Below are 9,455 nucleotides of genomic sequence, written 5' to 3'. Positions count from 1 at the left end.
CACCACCTTTATGGCAGAAAGTGAAGAGGAACTAAAGAACCTCTTGATCAAAGTGAAAGAGGAAAGTGAAAAAGCTGGCTTAAAAATCAACATTCAAAAAATGAAGATCATGGCATCCAGTCCCATCACTTCACGGCAAATAGATGGGCAAACAATGGAAACAGTGAGAGACTTTATTTTCAGTTCAGTTCAGTCGCTCAGTCGTGTCCGACTCTTTGCGACCCCATGAATCGCAGCACACCAGGCCTCCCTGTCCATCACCATCTCCCGGAGTTCACTCAGACTCACGTCCATCGAGTCCGTGATGCCATCCAGCCATCTCATCCTCGGTCGTCCCCTTCTCCTCCTGCCCCCAATCCCTCCCAGCATCAGAGTCTTTTCCAGTGAGTCAACTCTTCGCATGAGGTGGCCAAAGTACTGGAGTTTCAGCTTTAGCATCAGTCCTTCCAAAGAAATCCCAGGGCTGATCTCCTTCAGAATGGACTGGTTGGATCTCCTTGCAGTCCAAGGGACTCTCAAGAGTCTTCTCCAACACCACAGTTCAAAAGCATAAATTCTTCGGCACTCAGCCTTCTTCACAGTCCAACTCTCACATCCATACATGACTACTGGAAATACCATAGCCTTGACTTTATTTTGGGGGACTCCAAAATCACTGCAGATGGTGACTGCAGCCATGAAATTAAAAGATACTTGCTCCTTGGAAGAGAAACTATGACCAACCTAGACAGCATATTAAAAGCAGAGACATTACTTTGCCAAAAAATGTCCATCTAGTCAAAGCTATGGTTTTTCCAGTGGTCATGTATGGATGTGAGAGTTGGACCATAAAGAAAGCTGAGCACTGACGAACTGATGATTTTGAACTGTAGTGTTGGAAAAGACTCTTGAGAGTCCCTTGGACAACAAGGAGATCAAACCAGGCAATCCTAATGGAAATCAGTCCTGAATATTCATTGGAAGGACTGACGCTAAAGTTGAAGCTCCTATACTTCAGCCACCTGATGTAAAGAACTGACTCACTGGAAAAGACCCTGATTCTGGGAAAGATTAAAAGCAGGAGGGGAAGATGACATCAGAGGATGAGACGGTTGGATGGCATCACCGCCTCGATGGACATGAGCTTGAGCAAGCTCTGGGAGTTGGTGATGGACAGGGAGGCCTGGCGTGCTGCAGTCCATGGGGTCACAAAGAGCCAGACACAGCTGAGCAACTGAAGTAACTGAACTGAACTCAAAGCGAGTCCTCTGCATATGGATGCATGTGGATTAGGAATCTTGAAAGTCACCCAAACTGCCAATCCCATTCAGGAAATGAGTAGACTTAAGGAGTCTTTGTACTTTGTTCTTAGAAGAAGAGATCAAGAAAAGAATGCAAACATCTCTTCTAATGGAAATCCCACCGTGGGGCGAGCAGGGCCTGTGGAAAGCAGTAACTATCCATGAAACTCCAACCGAACTAAATGTGCCAAAGCAGCGAAGGACGTTAGAAGAACATCTGGAAACATTTTTTTAAAAATTAACTAAGAGCAGAAATGAACAAAAACAGGAAAGAATTCAGTAAGAGCTAATTGTTCTTAGGAAAGAAACTGACTCTTAGACTTTACCGATGAAGGAAAATTCTTCAGGGTCTCCAGGCAAATGATCAAATTACTTTCAAGGGTGAGAACAAGCTGGCATCAAACTCCCAAAGGCAAAATACAAGTCAAGTCAAACAGAAATACACTTGTAGCAGGAGAGATGCACACACCCTCTCAGTAAAGGTGGGCCTAAGGACTCACTGTGGGTGAGGATAAAGTGAAAGTGTGAATCACTGTGTCTGACTCTTTGCAACCCCATTGAACCTGGGTCAAAACACCACAGTTCAAAATCATCAACCGTCCACTGCAGGCAGATTCCTTACCATCTGAGCCAGCAGGGAGGCCCCCGACGTGGATAAAGAAGTCCTAAAACGTCTAAGGCAGCTCATGAGGGTTTATGTATTAACTTTACAGGCTTCACCGGTGGCAGTAGTGGTGAAGAACCCAGCTGCCATGCAGGAGGGAGGCGTGGGTTCAGTCCCTGAGTGGGGAAGATCCCCCAGAGGAGGGCATGGCAACCCACTCAGTATTCTTGCCTGGAGAACCCCCTGGACAGATGAGCCTGGTGGGTCACAAAGGGTCGGACACAACTGAAGCAAATTCCCCAGATGCACGTGGAATTGTCCATCTTGATAACAGAGAGGAAAGCACACACAGAGCTGACTGTCTAGCCACAAGGATAGCATCGGTGAGCTCCACAAAGCGGAAACATTGCAAACTTATCTGACCAAATGACAATAAAACAAGGATTAAAAAAAATTCTCTATTTTTAAAAATACTCTTGGATGAACGAAAAATGCAAAGTGAAACACAGAATTTATTTATAATAAATATCATTAAAATATCACATGAAACAGGGTCAGAGGAGATGTCGAAACCTTAAACAGCATTAAACATAAAAGAATGAAAGTGATGTATTTTAGATTCCCAACTCCAACAGCTGGACTGGGGCTTCCCTGTGCTCCAGGGGTTCAGAATCCACCTTCCAAGGCGGGGGGTGTGCCTTCCATCCCTGGTCAGAGAACTAAGACCCCACCTGCAGTGAGTGGAGCAGCTTCCCAGGTGGCTCAGTGGTAAAGAACCGCCTGGCAATTCAGGGGGTGCCGATCCCTGGGTCAGGAAGATCCCCCGGAGGAGGGCAGGGCAACCCACTCCAGTATCCTCGCCTGGAGAATCCCATGGACAGAGGAGCCTGGCGGGCTAGAGTCCACGGGGTCAGGAAGAGCTGGACACGCCTGAGCCCACAGACAGTGGAGCAAGAAGCCCGCAAGCCACAGCCACTGAGCTGCGGAGCGAGGCAGCCGGCGCGCCGCGAGGAAGAGCCCCACGCAGGGGGGTCAGCAGCCAGACACACACATAAAGAAGCGTTTTCAAAAAGGACAACAGGCGCTTCCCCGGTGGCTCAGCTGGTGAAGAATCCGCCTGCCATGCGGGAGGCCTGGGTTTGATCCCTGGCTCGGGAAGATCTCCTGGAGCAGGGAAAGGCCGCCCACTCCAGCATCCTGGCCTGGGTTGCAAAGAGTCGGACAAGACTGAGCGAAAAAGTATCATCAAAAATTTAAAAAGGACAAGAGTAGAAACCACAGGGCTTCACGGAGAAGGAAATAGCAAATAGGGGCTGGAGAACAGCGGATGTAGCGATTGGATCCAGGTCCTCACCCAGGGGCGCGGCCAGCAGGACTGGGCATGCGCAGGAAGGAAGGAGCCCGTGCGCAACCCCGGCGGAGGGAAGCGCGGGCCGCCGCCGCCGCCTCGGAGCGGGAGCGGTGCGGGCGGAGGGCCACCCGGCCCACCCTCGGGTCTGCGCAGTGTGCCCGACCCCTGGATCGGCCCTTGGGGCGGCGAGGTCCCCGCGCCTGGGAGCCCGAAATTTAAAAAAAAAAAAAAAGTCCTCCTCCTTGAGATGAACAGAAATTTCCCATTAATTTACAGGATTATTAACAGAATCATTAGTATTACTTTTTAAAAGTAATAGAATTAAGTAACATAAATAAGAAAAAATGGAGAGACTATAAATGCACGAAGTAAGAAATGACAAAAGGGTGGGGAAATAACCTCTGGGACAAACGGATAAAAAAGGTTTCATCAACAGAAAGCGCTTTCCTGGCTTGTAAGAAAACTTCAAAGTCTTCAACCAGATGGATTTACAGAATTCAGTTTGCCTGAATTTACCCTATTAGAAAGAAAGATGGCTTCCTCGCTGGCTCAGCAGGAAAGAATCTGCCTGCCGGTGCAGGGGATGAGGGCTGGATCCCTGGGTTGGGAAGATCCCCTGGAGGAGGGCATGGCAATCCGCTCCAGTATTCTTACCTAGAGAATCTCCATGGACAGAGGAGCCTGGCGGGCTACAGTCCATGGGGTCACAGAGAGTCAGACACGACTAAGCAACTGAGCATGCATGCACCCAGAAAGAAATATCTGTGATGGATATAATAGGTGATAATTTACAGATAAACTGAGAATGGACAGGTTGACAAGTAGCACAATCAACTGACTGACAAAGAGAGGCTATGAGAAAGCGCTAGACTGACGGATGGTGGAAACGGTACCCACGCGGGAACAGAGGGAAAGCTCAGAGTGTGCAGCCGGCTTCAGACCTTCCTCTTCCAAACCCAGCCCTGGCTCTTCTCAGCATCACTTCTAACTGTACGTGTGTGTTGGTCGCTCAGTCATGTCAGACTCTTTGCGACCTCGTGGACTATAGCCGGCCAGGCTCCTCTATCCATGGAGTTCTCCAGGCAAGAATACTGGAGTGGGTTGTCATTCTCTTCTCCGGGAGCTCTTCCCGACCCAGGGACCGACCCTGGGTCTCCCGTACTGCAGCAGATTCTTTACTGTCTGAAGCACCAGGGAAGCACTGATTTTTATTAACTCCTTGTTTTTGACCATAGATTGCATCTTCCCGTTTCTCTGTGCAGTAACTTCTGTGCTGAATAGCACTGCGGACACGCGGTGGGGGCCCTGGTCTCTGTCACCGCCCTCTGAATTGTCCCCACGCCCCTTCCCGTGCTGAAGCCCTCATGCTGGACATGATGTATTTGGCCAATGCCTTTGGGGCCTTCCAGGGGGTGAAAGTGAAGTGGAGTCCTAAGGGCGGGACCTCAACCCAGTAGGGCTGGGCCCCTTAGAAGAGGGAAGACACCAGAGACCTGTCCCCATGTGTACAGAGAAGAGGGTGTGATGGGAAAGCCGCTGTCCACACACCGTCACGGGGGCCCTCACCAGACACCAGGCTCTCAGCACCCTGACCTCAGACTTCCAGCCTCCAGAGAAGAAACCCCTGTTGCTTCTGTAAGACATTCGGTGGGTTCTGTGTTACAGCAGCCCAAGCAGACGTCCTAGAACTGTCTATCAGGAGGTCCAGGTGAGGCAGACGGCCCTGCTCCCCCGAGCTCTGGCCAGACAGATCTGGGGGAAAGGCCAGGTGCTCCCCCGGAACCTCGCACGTGTTGGAGTGCAGCCTCCAAACGTCCCCATGCGCGTCTTTCTGGACCCATCGCCTCAGGCAGGCCCTCCCCTCGAGGGTGGTCCTTACTCCTGGAGGCTTTCTGGTGGCCCACTGGGGTCAGCAGGGTCTCTCTTCTCTGGCTGGATGGGCCCCACCAGCCCCTCAGCTGTGCTCAGAAGCCCCGTGACCCTGCTCTGCACGTGGGCAGGGGGCGGACGCCCACCCACATTCTCTGCCCTGCCCCAGCTGATAGAAGGAGGGTGTGGTCACTGTGGGGGTGCCCCCAGGCACTGAGGCGGACCAGGCTGATAGGGGATGGAGCCAGCAGGGGGCCGGGGTCGGGGCAGCTGTGGCCCGAGGGCCTTGGACCCAACGGCCACGGATTTGAGCTCAGGGCAGCAGGGAGCCAGGCGAAGATAGACAGGCGGCAGCTGTGGTCACCTTCCACTTGGGAGGAGCTCGGCTCGGGCCGGCCCGGGGCTGCCGCGGGCTCTCGGGGACCAGAGGAGAGACCAGGAGGGCCCGGGGCAGCCCGGCCTGCAGGCGCTGAGCAGCACGGGCCGGCAGAAGGGATAGGGAACAGCGGGAGCCGGCCTGCCTGCAGCCGTCTCGGCCACAGCGGGAGGAGCCCACCCCGGGGCGGGTGTCCCCCACTGTCACGGTGAACCCAGACCTCCCGAGAGTCAGGTCTGCTGTGATGTGGAGGGCAGTCACGGGACACACACCCCACCAACCCGCCCGCCACCCCTCGGTCCCCAGGAAAGACGGGACCATGGGTTCGGCTGTAGAGTTTATTTGGGCGGAGCAGCTGCAGGTGGCCCCCCAGGGCTGGCAGCCCAGGTAAGCCAGGTGGGCGGGGCTGCAAGCACCTCAGTGCGGGGCAGGGGCTCCCCTAGGTCAGATCTTGAGACATGCAAGGGCAGGGCCTCAGGATGCTGCCCTCATCCGAGGGCCCCAGCCAGGAGTCGGTGTCCTAGCTGAGTGGCCTGAGCCTCAGTTTCTCTACCTGTAAAGTGGGGTCACAGTCCCGTCTCTCAGAGCTGTTGAGACAGAGGGGGGCGTGCAGCTGAAGGGTTAGCACAGTGGGGGACCTGGGAGCCCGATATGGGGTCCACAGGGCCTGTGACCCCAAGGCAGGACCCGGTTGGGTGGAAACCCAGACGAGGCCAACCTGCCCCCACCTCCAGGGCCCCCTCCTGGTGTCAGAACCCTGGAGGCCTCGGGAGCTAGAGTGAGCATGGGCTCCTATCAGGCTGGGACTCAGCCTGGGCAGAGGCTTGCCTCCTTCAGGAGCCTGGTGCACCTCCCGTGGGATGGGGTAGTGTGCGGGGCTGCGCGGGGGACAGGCGCCCGGCCCCCTCTCAGCCCAGGCTTTGCAGCCACAGGAGGGGCTGGCCCAGGACAGGAGATGCTCACAGCATCCATGCCCGGGTAGGCCCTGACCCTTGGGAAGCCCCAGCTCCACCTGTCCAGGAGTCAGCGCCCCCATCCCTGGGACCCCAGACTCCTCTTCCAGCTGTGACGGGGAGGCCTGGGGAACCAGCCCCAGCCTCGGGGCAGGGAAAGGGACTCACCACCTAGGACAGCAGGTTCACACAGGTCACTGTGGAGAAGAGACGGTGGGGAAGTGAGGAGACAGTTCCCAGGAAGGAGGCCCCCAACCCCCAGCCCGCCACTCACAGTCCTTGGTGAGCAGCTGCACGTCTGAGACCGACAGCCCCTGCTCCACGGCCTTCTCCACGAACTTTTCTGTGGCCTTCTCATTGTGTTCCAAGGTCCGGCCTGCGAGGAAGGGGGCGCGGCTGGCTGCGGCCCCCAGGGACGCCCTCCCTGCCCAGCCAGTCCCGGCTCCGCCCCTCCCGCCCCAGGCCCCCGCCCCTCTGCGCCCTAGGCTCCTCCTGGCCCCTCCCCACCGGCCGGCCGGGCGGGGCTGGAGCAGGAGGCTGCGCGCTTACTGTAGAGCTTCAGCACGCGGCTGGGCTTCTCGCCTCCGCGACGGACGATGCTCATGACGGCGTAGGTCTTGTAGTCCGTGGCCTCCACGATGACCTCTTTGCCTCCTTGGGACAAAACCGAACCCAGGACTCCCGGACTGTGGGGAGGGGAGGCGCCTCCCATGGGCCATGCCCCCCCCCCCCGGAAAGTACACACACAGGTGCTGCACACACGCGGGGCTGCAGCAGGCCTTCTGGACTCCCCCGGAGCTTCCTGAAGAGGGTGGGAGCCCAACAGCCAGGACAGAGGCCACCTGATCAGCCTCATCAGAGTTTGCAGAGAGGAGGTGCCGGCGGCCCAGGCCGGGGGCGGGGGTGGGGGCGCTTCCGTGCAGGCTGGGCAGTGAGCTCAGGCTGAGGGCTCTGGGCCACCACGTCCCCACGGGAAGACCCTCAGGGCCAGGGTGGCTGAGCAAGGGCCACGTGCGGTGGGACCAAGCGTCCCCACCGGCTCCCAGCCGCGTGGAAGGCGGGGCTGAGGACTCCAGGCTGAGCGGGGGCGTCGGGGCAGGGAGTGAGGAAGGGGCGATCGTGGGCCGCATTCCTCACCAGAGTCTAAAGGGAGCTTGAACTTCCCGGGGGCGTCCCCCTTCACAGCCTGGTTCTTCTCCTTCATGCACAGGTTCATGCTGGAGAGGCAGACGCTTTCAGCTCACACTCGCCCACCGCCACCGCGCCTTGCTCTGGACCACCAGGGAGCCCCCGACCAGCGGGTCCCTGCCCAGCTCCACGTCCAGGCACCAGCCACCTCAGGAAGCCGCCTTGGAGGACGGAAGCCCTGTGCCTCCGCCCTGGCCTGGGAGCCCTGGCACCCTCCTCCCCCAACCCCATCCTCGTCCCGCCAGGGGGGCTGCGTGACACCCTTAAGACCAGCGCCACTCACTGGTCAGACACGGAGGTCAGGCTAAGGTGGGGCCCGTCCTGCTCCACTGCCACGGCCCCCACCTTCCGCCCCGGGGACGAGCTCTGGTGCTCCAGGTTGGAGGCCGAGGCAATCTCGTACCACATACCTGAAAACTGCGGGGACAGCAAGCTGGAGGGGGATTGCCTTGGGGGGGTGCCCGCCACTGGGATCAGGGCCTCCCCCAGCCCAGCAGGACAGTGGTCTGGGGAATTCCCGGGCCCCACACGCCTGGGGCTGGCAGAGGCTCTGGAGGGAGCGTGTCCCCAGGAGCCTCCAGGCTCCCTCCAGCTGGCCCGGCCGGCCACCATGGCGGGCGCCCTGACGCAGCCACCTGGGTCAAGTTGAAGTTCTGGAGGCCCACGCTCTCCTTGCCAGCCGCCAGCCTCACGAGGAGCCCCAGCAGGGCCGCAAGCAAGCTGCCCCTCATGTCTGGCCAGCAGGGGCTGGGGCCAGCTCCCCAAAGCCTCAGGACACGCTCCTCGGGTCCAGCCTGGGCTTATACCCTCCCCGTGGGTGTCGGCAAAGGCACAGGCTGGCTTCATTAAGCAGACCGCCTGCCCATCGGCCGGACCAGGCCTGAGGGGCCTCCGCCCCCGGACCTTGATGTTGCCCGGGCCACTCGGCTGGCCAGTCAGCTGCCCTGTAGGCTGGGCCCCAGGCCCCGGGGGGACAGTGCCCAGAGCCCCCAGACCACCCGCAGGAGGCTGGAGGGCAGTGTGGGGCTCCATGGCGAGGGGGCAGGGCAGGAGGCGGCACGTCCTGCACTTCGGGGACACGTGTGTGGGGGGCGGATGGCGGTCAGGGCCCCTCACAACACCAGGACCCAACCGCTGCCCACAAGGCTCCAGCAGGAAACCTTAGCAGCACCCAGGACGGCCCGAGGCCCTGGCACCTGGCCCGCCTCGGAGCCCCAGGTGACCTCCGGACGTGGGTGCGTGCCCTCGAGGGCCCGCCAGCTGCGTAGGCAGGGGCCCAGGTCAACGGGGCGAGACCAAGGACACGGGCACCCAGGCGATGCTGACTCTGTAGCCCACCGGCCGTGGGCAGCGAGGCGTGAGCCGGGATGTCCCGACCCCGCCAGCCCTGCAGGCCGATCAGCAGCCCCCGAGGCGGCTCCCCTGGCCCTTCACCCACGGAACCGTTCCCTGTGGCGGGGACAGCGTCTCTTTGTCCCATGGAACTGTTCCCCGAGGAGGGACAGCGTCTCTCCACCTCACGGGTGAAGAGCTTCACGAGCAGGGGTGGAGGGCACCTGTCCAGGTCCACCCGGCAGGTGGGCAGCTGCCCCGTCACCCCAGCTGCCCTCACAGCCCTTGACTGTACCCCACCTCCAAGTGTCAGCCGTCTTCCCGCCGGTGGTGGCTGGCAGCAGCCAAGCCGGACGGCTGGGGGAGCGGCAGGGACAAACAGGGAAAAGGAGGCAGAAGACGAGGGCAGGGAGAGGGCAGGGGGGAGAGACGCCCGCGGAGTGCCAAGGGGATGCGGGGGTCCCAGCTCCTGGGGAGCAGAGTGCCTGGGCCCCGCAGACAG

This window comes from Oryx dammah, unplaced genomic scaffold (genome assembly GCF_014754425.2).
Source record: "Oryx dammah isolate SB20612 unplaced genomic scaffold, SCBI_Odam_1.1 HiC_scaffold_25, whole genome shotgun sequence".
NCBI lineage: Eukaryota > Metazoa > Chordata > Mammalia > Artiodactyla > Bovidae > Oryx > Oryx dammah.
Note: the sequence above shows the minus strand (reverse complement) of the source record.